Consider the following 13,669-nt stretch of genomic DNA (forward strand, 5'->3'; position numbering starts at 1 on the left):
CCACAGATGCTCAATAGGGTTTAGGCCTGAAGACATGCTTGGCCAGTCCATCACCTTTACCCTCTGCTTCTTTAGCAAGGCAGTGGTCATCTTGGAGGTGTGTTTGGGGTCATTATCATGTTGGAATACTGCCCTATCTCCCAGTCTCCGAAGGGGGGATATCATACTCTGCTTCAGTATGTCACAGTACATGTTCATGGTTCCCTCAATGAACTGTAGCTCCCCAGTGTCGGCAGCACTTATGCAGCCCCAGACAATGACACTTCCAACAGCATGCTTAACTGTAGGCAAGACACACTTGTCTTTGTACACCTCACCTGTTTGCCGCCACACACACTTGACATCATCTGAACCAAGTAAGTTTCTCTTGGTCTCATCAGACCACAGGACATGGTTCCAGTAATCCATGTCCTTAGTCTGCTTGTCTTCAGCAAACTGAGTACACAGGTAATTAACCACACAGAGAAATATTAAATTCTCCAACAATGTTGCCAACATCCCAAAATCAATTATATAAGGCTCCTCAAAGAGGGACACAAGTACCCCCTGGTACAGTGGGACTTTAAGGCAAACAGAAAAAACGTTTTTAATAAAATATAATTTATTTCAAAAACATTTTTTTTAAATATGTATAAAATACATTATATGTAGAGCACAAAAAAGGTTCACATACAATACATTTTTAATAAATTCAAAAACTAATACAACAAATCCTCCAATCGACTGACATGTTTCAGGATAGAATCCCTTCTTCAGAGGTGTTCTTTTAGCAGAGTGTAAGTATATTCTGAAAAAGAGTAGGAAAGGTCTTAACAAAAACATTTTGCAGTGTTTGAACATATCCGACATACATACCAATGCTGAATTTATGTGAGAATATATTGTATGCGTGCTTAAAATAATTTTCCAAAAGATTTGGAAAAACTTTGCTGCTGTCTGTCCACCACGGGACAATGAACACTGCCTGAGCTCAGAAGAGCCCTCACAAGGATCCCCCCGGAGTGACCACCACAACACAGCCACAGATAGATCTTGAAGAATAATGAGATACTTTGTAGTAAAATTGCATATATAAATCTTTTTGAAAATCAAGGGCTATAAATAAATCCCATTCAGTTAATTAAATTATCACATGGATGTATTGAACAGCCCTCATCAACACAGTTGAGAAGGGCTATTAAAAACTAAAAACGAAGAAAAAAAAATGTGTTTCCCATGTTGTTCCTCTAAATAAGATTGAACAAAAAAAGAAGAAGAGAACTCAAATATCATTTCCCACCTCTTCAATTATAAATGATTCGATGAGAAAAGGAAAAAGAAACCATGGCAGGTGAAATATTTACTTACTTTCGATGAGATTAATGGGTACAGATGGCTGGGGCATTGTTGTCCATGACAGGCAGGAATTGCACTGAGCCAAAGCGCCGGAGGACTAATAAAGGCCGCCAGCGCCTGCGCAGTGCTGTTTCATTTGTTTAGTGTCAGCAGACTATGCTTATCCACAGGGGTGGATAAGTGCCTTTGGAGTAAAAACAGAGCAGATTGGAGTAAAAACAGAGCAGATTACAACATCTCATACTTTCGTTGGAGAACCACGCCCCAGACCTCTCCAAGTTAATCAATTCAACAAATAGATATCAATAATGGCATCCATTTGTAAAAGAGAAGGGGAAAAAAAGGGAAACATATGGAGACAGTCGTGAGGAAATACACACGGGGAAACACCTCAGGGCAAGATCTGCAGGGTGCCCGGCCACCACCTGTGTGGTGGGGTAGCGCCATGCAGGTAAAGCCTACTGACGCACTATAATTGCAAAATCATAACCAGCCCGAGAAAAACAGGCTGGTGGGACATGCAACATCTTAAAGGAGCCAGCTGTCTCCCTCAAAAAGAGGGGAAAACTAACAGGCCCCCGTGTGCCAGGCGGGGATGAACTGAGCAGACAGCGGGGCCCATTGACAACAGTAATATTAATATTGACTATTTTTTGTACATAAACACAAATGATATATTTGCAAATAAATCATATAGTGATCTCAGTATACAGAATACATGTTGAAAAGATGAAGATGAAATAATGGGACATCCAGACATAGCTTGGGAAAAAGATATATCAAAACAAATAATACATCAGAGGTTCCAAAAAACAACATTTTTACAAATATCATATAGTGAATACCTAGCTAGGAAGTTACTCCTTTTCACATCCTCTCGAAACAAATCCATTTAAAAATGGTCGGAAACTGAATTGAGTATTGAGTCCTGGAAAATGGGTTGCATTGAAATCAGCAATTCAACGGACCTCTCTCTGGAGCAAGATTTTGTTCCAGTAACCACCTCTACTGTCCGGATGGACTCAATCAAGAATGGTGAATAGAACACAGGGAAATTTTCCCGCATGATGATCTTGCACATGTCGCCCCAGGGGGAGGGCCAGATTTGCACACTTCATGCTAGTAATATGACGTGCTGCTCTCTTGTGAAACTCTATTTTGGTTTTGCCAATGTAAAAACATTTACATTGGCATGTTAATAAGTAAATTACTCCGGGCGTTTTGCAAATGGTGTAATGTCTAGGTCTGTACATTTTACCGTTTCGTAAAACAAATTTTAATTGTGTGTTCATGTATCGACATATTGTACATCCACCACAAGTAAAAGTTTCAACCCGTGTACAAACATCAGAGTGAAAGATGCCAGTATACTCGCTTTTGACTAAATGGTCTCTTACTGAGTGTGCTCGTCTAAAAGTAATGGTGGGTGTTGCAGATACATGCGGTTTTAAATTTGGATCAATTTGTAATAGATGGCAGTTTTCTGTAAGATTTTTTTAAATTGCTTTATGTTGTTTACTGTAAGGCCGCGTACACACGGGCGGACTGTTCGCCCAACCTTGTCCGCTGAACAGTGTTTGGGCGGACAGTCCGCTCGTGTGTGGGCTTTCAGCGGACAGTTTCAGCGGACAGTTGGACGGACAAAGTCTTTCGGAAATTCCGAAAAACTGTCCGCTGAAACTGTGTTTGAGCGAACAGTCCGCCCGTGTGTGGGCCTGTCCGCTCTACTTTCGAAATGAGCGGACTGTTCCCGCTCGGAAAGTCCGCCCATTTCGAGCGCGTGTACAGGTAGGCGGGGCCCGCGAAGGAGACGTCGCGGGCTCCGCCGCCTGGAATGGGCTTAAAGGGGAACCCCAACGCCGAAAAAAATCGGCGTGGGGTTTCCCCCAAAGTCCACACCAGACCCTTGTCCGAGCACGCTACCCGGCCGGCCAGGAAAGGGTGGCGAGCGAGCGCGCCCCCCCCTCCTGAGCCGTACCAGGCCGCGTGCCCTCAACATGGGGGGGTGCCTTGGGGAAGGGGGGGGCCGCGCGGCCCCCCCACCCCAAAGCACCTTGTCCCCATGTTGATGAGGACAAGGGCCTCTTCCCGACAACCCTGGCCGTTGGTTGTCGGGGTCTGCGGGCGGGGGGCTTATCGGAATCCGGGAGCCCCCTTTAAGAAGGGGGCCCCCGGATACCGGCCCCCCACCCTATGTGAATGAGTATGGGGTACAATGTACCCCTACCCATTCACCTGTGAAATAAAGTACAAAAAAAAACACAACACAGGGGAAAAAATATTTTATTGCACAGCTCCGGGGGTCTTCCGTCTTCGGGGGTCTTCTCGCCGGACTCCTCCGCTATGTGTGTGTAGCTCTTTTACTAGCGGAGGAGTCCGGCTTTCTTCCTCCCCGCCGCCGGCCTCTTCTCCCGACTTCGGGGGTCTTGTCCCCCTCTTCGGTTCTTCTGCCGGGCCACCGCGCCTTCTTGTAGCTCTTTTACAGGCGGTGGCCCGGTCTTCTGTCGCCGCTGCCTTCCGTTCTTCTGTCGCCGCCTTCGGTTCTTCTGCCGGGCCACCGCGCCTTCTTGTAGCTCTTTTACAGGCGGTGGCCCGGTCTTCTGTCGCCGCTGTCGCTGTCGCCGCCTTCCGTTCTTGTTCTTCTTCTTCTTCTTTAGGAGATGTTGACACGTCGCTCCCTCCGGCCGGAATGCCAGAGCCGCGCTGTGCGGTCACTTATATAGTGACAATGGGGCGGTGTCACATGGTATATGTCACATGGGTTGGTCACATGGTGACCCCGCCCCCTTACGATGTCATAGTCCCCATGTGACATCAACCCATGTGACCAACCCATGTGACATATACCATGTGACACCGCCCCATTGTCACTATATAAGTGACCGCACAGCGCGGCTCTGGCATTCCGGCCGGAGGGAGCGACGTGTCAACATCGCCTGGAGAAGAAGAAGAAGAACAAGAAGAACAAGAACGGAAGGCGGCGACAGCGACAGCGGCGACAGAAGACCGGGCCACCGCCTGTAAAAGAGCTACAAGAAGGCGCGGTGGCCCGGCAGAAGAACCGAAGGCGGCGACAGAAGAACGGAAGGCAGCGGCGACAGAAGACCGGGCCACCGCCTGTAAAAGAGCTACAAGAAGGCGCGGTGGCCCGGCAGAAGAACCGAAGAGGGGGACAAGACCCCCGAAGTCGGGAGAAGAGGCCGGCGGCGGGGAGGAAGAAAGCCGGACTCCTCCGCTAGTAAAAGAGCTACACACACATAGCGGAGGAGTCCGGCGAGAAGACCCCCGAAGACGGAAGACCCCCGGAGCTGTGCAATAAAATATTTTTTCCCCTGTGTTGTGTTTTTTTTTGTACTTTATTTCACAGGTGAATGGGTAGGGGTACATTGTACCCCATACTCATTCACATAGGGTGGGGGGCCGGTATCCGGGGGCCCCCTTCTTAAAGGGGGCTCCCGGATTCCGATAAGCCCCCCGCCCGCAGACCCCGACAACCAACGGCCAGGGTTGTCGGGAAGAGGCCCTTGTCCTCATCAACATGGGGACAAGGTGCTTTGGGGTGGGGGGGCCGCGCGGCCCCCCCCTTCCCCAAGGCACCCCCCCATGTTGAGGGCACGCGGCCTGGTACGGCTCAGGAGGGGGGGCGCGCTCGCCCCCCTTTCCTGGCCGGCCGGGTAGCGTGCTCGGACAAGGGTCTGGTGTGGACTTTGGGGGAACCCCCATGCCGATTTTTTTTGGCGTTGGGGTTCCCCTTTAAGCCCATTCCAGGCGGCGGAGCCCGCGACGTCTCCTTCGCGGGCCCCGCCTACCTTTACACGCGCTCGAAATGGGCGGATTTGCCTCCTCCTTACGTGGGCGAGTCCGTTCATTTCAAAAGTTGAGCCAACTGTTTGGCAAACAGTTCGCTGAAACAGTCCGCTCGTGTGTGGGCAAGTCCGCTCATGCAAATTTTGAGCGGACTGTTTGACGAAACTGTTTGACGAACAAGGTTGGGCAAACAGTCCGCGCGTGTGTACGCGGCCTAAGTTGTTTTTAGTCTGGTGATGGTGAACTATCAGATTTTTTGGGGAAAAAAAGGACTTCTTGCCTTTCGCATCCACTTGCACATTTAAAAGCCTTTTTAAAGGCAAGTAGATGAATAAACTCGATCTAGGAGGCGATTCTTCAACAAATTTGCCCCACGGACAAAATCAGTGTCCATGGAGCAATTTTGTCTCAGCCTCAGATATTGTCCATATGGAATGGACAACACTAAGGATTCAGGGTGTCAACTGGACGCATGTAAAATGGTATTTCCAGCAGTCTCCTTGTGATAGAGACCGCTGGATAATGAACCATCTGCTAAATTTGTGATACTTAAATTGAGAAATGTGATAGAAGTATCACTAAACGTCATTGTGAAATAAAGATTAAATACATTTTTGTTCATGGTATGTATGAAAGATTGTAAATCCTCCGATGTACCATTCCATACCATCAGTATATCATCTATATACCTTAACCATGCTGCTACATGGGTGGTATAACATGTTAGACTGTCATCAGATAAAAGAAATTGTTCCCACTCCCCCAGATACAGGTTGGCATATGACGGGGCACAACAATTCCCCATCACAACCCCCTGTATCTGGAGGTAGCGGGACCCATCAAACAAAAACGTATTGTGCGTTAGAATGAATTCCAACGCCTCAATCAAAAAGGAATTTAGTTTTAAGTCGTCTTTATGAGATTGAGATATAACATGTTTTATTTCCGAAAGACCTAGGTTATGGGGAATTGAGCTATATATTGCTTCCATGTCAATAGCTACTAAAAAAGAATCAGGTGGAATATGTAGTTCTTCTAAATTTTGCAATAAATGAATGGTGTCTTTGATGTATGAAAATAAACCAGCAACAAAGGGTCTAAGGTGGCTGTCGACAAACTTGCTCAAATTTTCCGATATTGAGCCATTCCCAGAAATAATGGGACAGCCTGGAGGATTCTTTTGATTCTTATGTATTTTCGGGAGGCAATACAATGTCGGAGTATGCAGATAGGACGTTCTGATGTATTCCCAGACATCCTTGTCAATGGCTCCATTGCAGAAAGCCCCATCAAGCAAATCACAAAAGGTGTCGTTGAATTTTTCAACCACACCCTTTGAGATAGGTTTGTACCATCATTTATTTGTAACAACCTTTTGGCACATCGCAATATATTCCTCATTTGTCATAATGACGATGTTGCTAGCTGTGACTGGTCAATTTGATCACATGGTACAGACAGGGCCAATCACAGTCCATCTGTACAATGTGATTAGCTTTGACAAATAATCGCTAATCACAACAAACCAAACAGAATGAATCCGTTTCATTCAGTAAACTGCTTGCTAATAGCAATCCAATGTAAACAAAAAAAGAACAAAAAAAACACTATAAAAAAAAACAAAAAAAAAAAACAATAACAATATGATGCTCTGGTCACTGTGTTTTAAAATACATTGTAAAAAAAGAATATAAAGTTAATAAAAAATAAAAATGTAAAATAATTACTTTTTTTGTACTGCCACTAGTCAGTGCTCCTGACCAACGCCACGCCAGTTATTTGATGACACTGTACTGCACTGGTGTCAGCATAAAAAAAAATTAGATTTTTTTTATTTCTTTATTATTCAAATAATGCAAAAAATTACAACTTCAAAAAACTCACCAGGTCTCTTACTAAATATACCTTGGACTGTCTACTTTCCAAAATGGGGTCATTTGGGGGATATTTGTTCTGTTCTGGCAATTTAGGGCCTCAAGAAATGCCATCAGTACATCAGGGTTGGTAAATTTTCAGATGTATACCATAGTTAGTGGACTCTATAACCTTCTTGTAGACTAAATAATATACACTGATTTGAGTTATTTTCACCATAGAAATGTAGCAGAATACATTTTGACCTAAATGTATGAAGAACAATTATTTATTTGCTACATTTTATAACAGAAACAAAGAAAAACATTTTTCTTTTCAAAACATTCAGTCTTTTTTTGTTTATTTAACAAAAAATAAAAAAACCCAGTGGTGATTAAATACCACCAAAGGAAAGCTCTAGTTGTGTGAACAAAATGATAAAAAATTTGTTTGGGTACAGTGTAGCATGACTGCACGATTGTCATTCAAAGCGTGACATCGCTGAAACCTGAAAATTGTCCTGGGCAGGAAGGTGGTAAGAGTGCCCTGTAATGAAGTGGATAAAGTGATTCTAAAGACAGAAGTTTTTTTTTAATCTTAAAGCGGAGGTCCACCCTAAAGTGGACCTTCCGCTCATCGGAACCCTCCCCCCCTCCGGCGCCACAATTGGCACCTTTCAGGGGGGAGGGGGGTGCAGGTACCTGTACAGTACAGGTATCTGCACCCACTTCCGGGATAGCTCTCTGCGGAAAGGGGCGTAATCTAGATTACGCCCCTTTCCGAAAGTCCCCCGCTGCCTGCTGGGAAACACACAGATCCCAGAGGCAGCGGGTCCATCCTTATTGCACAGTGCGACTCGCGCATGCGCAGTAGGGAACCGGGAAATGAAGCCGAAAGGCTCCACTTCCTGATTCCCATACCCAAGATGGCGGCGGCAGCACCCGAGAGACGATCAAGAGATCGGCTTCGGGTGCCGACATCGCGGGCGCGCTGGACAGGTAAGTGTCACTATTTTAAAAGTCAGCAGCTGCAGTATTTGTAGCTGCTGGCTTTTAAAAGAAAAAAAAACATGGACTCCCGGCGGACTCCCGCTTTAATGCATTCTATGCATTAAGATAAAACCCTTTCTGTGTGCAGCAGCCCCCTAATACTTACCTGAGCCCCATATTAACTACAACATACAAAGCCATTCACAACTCTGCCCCAAGCTGCATCACCAATCTTATATCCAAATATCACCAAAACTGTCCTCTCCGCTCCTCTCAAAAACCTCCTTCTCTCAAGCTCCCTTGTCTCCTCCTCTCATGCTCATCTCCAGGACTTCTTCAGAGCCTCTCCCATCCTCTGGAACTCTCTACCTCCCAACTGTTCGGCTATCTCCTATTTTTGTTGCCTTCAGGCAATCCCTGAAAACTCATCTCTTCAGGGAAGCATATCATGCCTCCAACTAATCTCCTATCACTTCCATCAGCTCATTTTCCACAGTTACAACCTTTTTGTACCACTTGCCCCACCCTATTAGATTGTAAGCTCTTCTGAGCAGGGCCCTTTTAACCCTCTTCTATTTTATTGTATTGTAACTGTATTGTCTCCCATCTATGTTGTAAAGCACTAAGTAAACCATACCTCCCAACTTTTTGAGATGGGAATAAGGGACACATATCAGCAAAAGTATAGGACACCGCCCGCCACACCCCCTTAAAGGAGAATTATAAAAAAAAAACAAGATTATACCACAATTTTCCTACACTTCGCGCCGCCTAGCTAGATGTAAAAAAATTAACAAGCGCTCACATCTAAAACTGTATGTGTGCGTATTCTGGAGGATGTGGAATTATGTTCCTATTTCGCAGCTGTTTTAATTCGGTTCTATACGCTGATACAACCTTATCACTATTGTATAAAGAAAACTCTGAAAAAATGGTTCAACTCCTACAGAAGGTGAGTTAATCCATCAAGAAAGAGTTAAAAACAGCGCGTATTATTTCTAAATACAGACAGTAACAATAATAAGCATTCACATAGTTTAAAAATCTCCTCAAAATATTCAAACCAAAAAAATGCTAAATGATTTCCAAGCTCAATGTTTTATATTGTGTCCATTTAAACCAATGTCCAGCTCAAAATTAGTGCTTGGTAACGGAGATATCGATCTCACAATTATTCAACATAGTTCATTGGAAATTATATATTGCACTATTGCCCGACATGCACCTCCACACGTGCATACATGTAAAACACTGCCCGAGATTGTTGCCAGTAAAGAGATAGTCCCCCTTAGGTATTACTCTTACCAGACGTTGGCTGGTTTCTCGCAGTTAATCAAGAAATCCTCATAGGCGAAAGATGCAGGCGTCTTCCTTTCTTCCTTCATATACTCCTCCACTCAATCTCCGTCGAAGGTATAATTAGAAAGAAAAGTGCATATAGCGTAATTCCGTAAAACCAATGAATGCTTTATTAGATTTAAAAACCCACAAATATTACACTCACAAACGTAAAGAGATTTCAAGCATAAATTCAATATGCAGATTGACAGCTAGGGTCAGGTAGAGATAGCTAGGCTAAACGATGGTCCTACCGCCCTCAGCGACAGATCACTCAGCTGATATTCCTCGGCTTAGCGCTTCTCCCCTTCTTACTCCTGTCACTCCTGCTGTGTTCAACCTCATATGGTTCCACCCTGACGCGTTTCGTCTTACTGACATCATCTGAGGGTGGGGCCATACGTTCCCATTCCCTTTTTATATCTATTCGGGTAAATTAACTCATTAACCCTTCGTAAACCATTTTTGTATCTATTCTAATAGACCTCTATGTTATATGTACCCTGCTTGTTGCTGAGAAGTCTTGCAAAAATCATTATAGATAGTTCTACCAAATCACCTTATCTTATATTATTCCTCTTCAAATAACATTTCTAACCGAGTCATGGCTAACATGAAAAAAATATATATAATCTAAAAAAATATATAAATACCTTCATGCTGCTAAGCATATACAATAAGTAAAAAACGACGGCAAGTATATGGAAAATAGACCAACAGAGAATAAACAAACAGAGAATAAAGAAGAGGCAATGAATCTGTTGTCTATCAAAGCATTCCACATGTGCGGAACACCATCACATTCAGCAGCGCGCTTCAGCGCTCATCAGAAGAATGTAATGTTGAACATCCTCCTCGGGGAATGAGTAAATGGTCACCCTTAATGGTCACCCTTAGTGGGGGACTCACCCGAGTGTTTTAACCTTTCAGGATATCTGCTCAGGGTGCTAACTTTTAGAAGCAGCGGTGGATACAACAGCGCGCGTCAGCGCTGATGGAAAGCAATATAGCATGGAGAGCGTATGATGATAGCCACTTTCCTTAAGAGGTTGCTGAATGGTCCTCCTTACTGGGCAATGTACATTACCCACATCAAATAATGTATTTAGGGTGACCGGCGGACTCCACAGCGCGCATCGGCGCTCATCTAAATGATAATACACATTCTCCTCCAAAGCCAATTTCATGTTCCTCCCGAGATGAGAGGGCATCTATTTGTATCTTCAGTTTCCCGCTGCAAATACTACCATTATATTACTAATCTAGTACATGTCATCTGCTAATTCACCTTCCATAGATTCAGCCCCGTCCCACATGTTAGCCATGACTCGGTTAGAAATGTTATTTGAAGAGGAATAATATAAGATAAGGTGATTTGGTAGAACTATCTATAATGATTTTTGCAAGACTTCTCAGCAACAAGCAGGGTACATATAACATAGAGGTCTATTAGAATAGATACGAAAATGGTTTACGAAGGGTTAATGAGTTAATTTACCCGAATAGATATAAAAAGGGAATGGGAACGTATGGCCCCACCCTCAGATGATGTCAGTAAGACGAAACGCGCCAGGGTGGAACCATATGAGGTTGAACACAGCAGGAGTGACAGGAGTAAGAAGGGGAGAAGCGCTAAGCCGAGGAATATCAGCTGAGTGATCTGTCGCTGAGGGCGGTAGGACCATCGTTTAGCCTAGCTATCTCTACCTGACCCTAGCTGTCAATCTGCATATTGAATTTATGCTTGAAATCTCTTTACGTTTGTGAGTGTAATATTTGTGGGTTTTTAAATCTAATAAAGCATTCATTGGTTTTACGGAATTACGCTATATGCACTTTTCTTTCTAATTATACCTTCGACGGAGATTGAGTGGAGGAGTATATGAAGGAAGAAAGGAAGACGCCTGCATCTTTCGCCTATGAGGATTTCTTGATTAACTGCGAGAAACCAGCCAACGTCTGGTAAGAGTAATACCTAAGGGGGACTATCTCTTTACTGGCAACAATCTCGGGCAGTGTTTTACATGTATGCACGTGTGGAGGTGCATGTCGGGCAATAGTGCAATATATAATTTCCAATGAACTATGTTGAATAATTGTGAGATCGATATCTCCGTTACCAAGCACTAATTTTGAGCTGGACATTGGTTTAAATGGACACAATATAAAACATTGAGCTTGGAAATCATTTAGCATTTTTTTGGTTTGAATATTTTGAGGAGATTTTTAAACTATGTGAATGCTTATTATTGTTACTGTCTGTATTTAGAAATAATACGCGCTGTTTTTAACTCTTTCTTGATGGATTAACTCACCTTCTGTAGGAGTTGAACCATTTTTTCAGAGTTTTCTTTATACAAAAAAACAAGATTGGTTAACCCCACAAGTAATTTTTACGACTACTATATGCCTTTATATTGGCTTCTGGAATTTACAAATGCAGAAATTTAGAAATCAGATGAAAGGTTTAGCCCGGGGTCACACATGTGCGTTGCGAATTGAAGCTCCGGTTTCACTGCGAAGATAAAAATCAGTTGTTCAGAGGTTCCTCTACGTTTTAGCTGCGGATCAGTGAGCGGGGGGGAAGGTGTAGTGAGGAGAAGGAGAGAATTTTGTGTTCAGAACGGAATGCATCTGCAAATCAGATGTGTTCCCATAGAAGATAATGGGTTGTAATTCGCACCGCAATGCCCAGAAAACGCATATGTTTTTTGTGCAATGCGCAGTTCGAATGCAACGCACATATGTGAATCAGATGCATTCAAATGAATGTACTTTAACCACTTCAGGACCGCCGTATTGCCAATGTACGTCAGCACAATGGCACAGGCAGGCACAATCACGTAGATGTACGTGATTGCCTTCCAGCGGGTGGGGGGTCCGATCGGACCCCCTCCCGTTGGATACGACGGTCCGGTTCGCTCCAGGAGCGCTCCGTGATGAGGGGATGGCCGTTGGTTTTCGGCCACCCCCTCTGGATCGCTCCTGGCCAATGAGAAGCTTCCTCCCACTGTGTATTGTTTACACAGGAAGGAGGAAGTGATGTCATTCTCCTCGGGGCGGTCTTTTTGACCGGACTACGAGGAGAAGACTAATAGTAAGTGTGCACCAACACTACACTGACATGTAGGTACACACAGGCACACAAACCCCCCCCCCCCCCCCGATCCCCCCCGCCCCCCCTCCCCCCCCCAGTCACAGTGTCACTGATTGCATTGATCATTTCTTTACTGATCAATGCATTCAGTGTCAGTTGTGACAGTAAAAACTGTCAGGACAGTTAGTGTTAGGTCCAGGGTAGCCCCCTATCACCCCCCAATAAAGATTTAACCCCCTGATTGCCCCTAGAGTTAACCCTTTCACCCCCTTTTGCCAGTGTCACTAAGCGATCATTTTTCTGATCGCTGCATGTGTCGCTAGGTAGCTAGTTATTTTTTTAGGTTCACCGCCAGGTTTTTATATCGCTAGGTACCCCGATATACTACCCAATAATGTTTTTAACCCCCTGATTGCCGCTAGTTAACCCTTTCACCCCCTTTTGCCAGTGTCACTAAGCGATCATTTTTCTGATCGCTGCATGTGTCGCTAGGTAGCTAGTTATTTTTTTAGGTTCACCGCCAGGTTTTTATAGCGCTAGGTACCCCGATATACTACCCAATAATGGTTTTAACCCCCTGATTGCCGCTAGTTAACCCTTTCACCCCCTTTTGCCAGTGTCACTAAGCGATCATTTTTCTGATCGCTGCATGTGTCGCTAGGTAGCTAGTTATTTTTTTAGGTTCACCGCCAGGTTTTTATAGCGCTAGGTACCCCGATATACTACCCAATAATGGTTTTAACCCCCTGATTGCTGCTAGTTAACCCTTTCACCCCCTTTCACCAGCGATCACAGTATAAGTGTCACTGGTGACGCTGGTTAGCCAGTTAGTTATTTAGGTTCCCCGTCAGGTTTTTATATAGCGCCAGGGACCCCCATATACTACCTAATAAAAATGTGAACCCCCAAAGCATACACCTCCCGTAGTGCTATAGAATCTGAACAGATCAATATCTGATCTGATCAGATCTATACTAGCGTCCCCAGCAGTTTAGGGTTCCAAAAAAACGCATTGTTAGCGGGATCAGCCCAGATACCTGCTAGCACCTGCGTTTTGCCCCTCTGCCCAGCCCACCCAAGTGCAGTATCGATCGATCACTGTCACTTACAAAACACTAAACACATAACTGCAGCGATCGCAGAGTCAGGCCTGATCCCTACCATCGCTAACAGGTTTTTTGGTAGCATTTTATATTTAAATCCGGAAGGCAGTGCTTGGTTTTCGGGGTCCCGTACGTGGCTAGGCTCC

At 44.6% G+C, this 13,669-nt stretch overlaps 1 protein-coding gene across 7 annotated transcripts in view; it reads right to left on the minus strand.

Moving 5' to 3' along the window:
- Nucleotides 1-631: 631 nt before the first annotated feature.
- The window catches only part of LOC143988956 (uncharacterized), a 570,864-nt gene continuing 557,826 nt past the window's right edge, over nt 632-13,669 (minus strand). For 6 of the 7 annotated variants that reach the window (XR_013276941.1, XR_013276942.1, XR_013276943.1 and 3 more), the window contains one exon: nt 635-787. The gene's annotated coding sequence lies outside the window, so the exon portion shown is untranslated. Of the gene's footprint in view, nt 788-13,669 lie in introns of all 7 variants that reach the window. The other variant, XM_077488911.1, reaches the window with a different exon arrangement.

Source organism: Lithobates pipiens, unplaced genomic scaffold (assembly GCF_037356315.1).
Source record: "Lithobates pipiens isolate NorthernLeopardFrog02 unplaced genomic scaffold, aLitPip1_a1.2 Scaffold_18, whole genome shotgun sequence".
Classification (NCBI taxonomy): domain Eukaryota; kingdom Metazoa; phylum Chordata; class Amphibia; order Anura; family Ranidae; genus Lithobates; species Lithobates pipiens.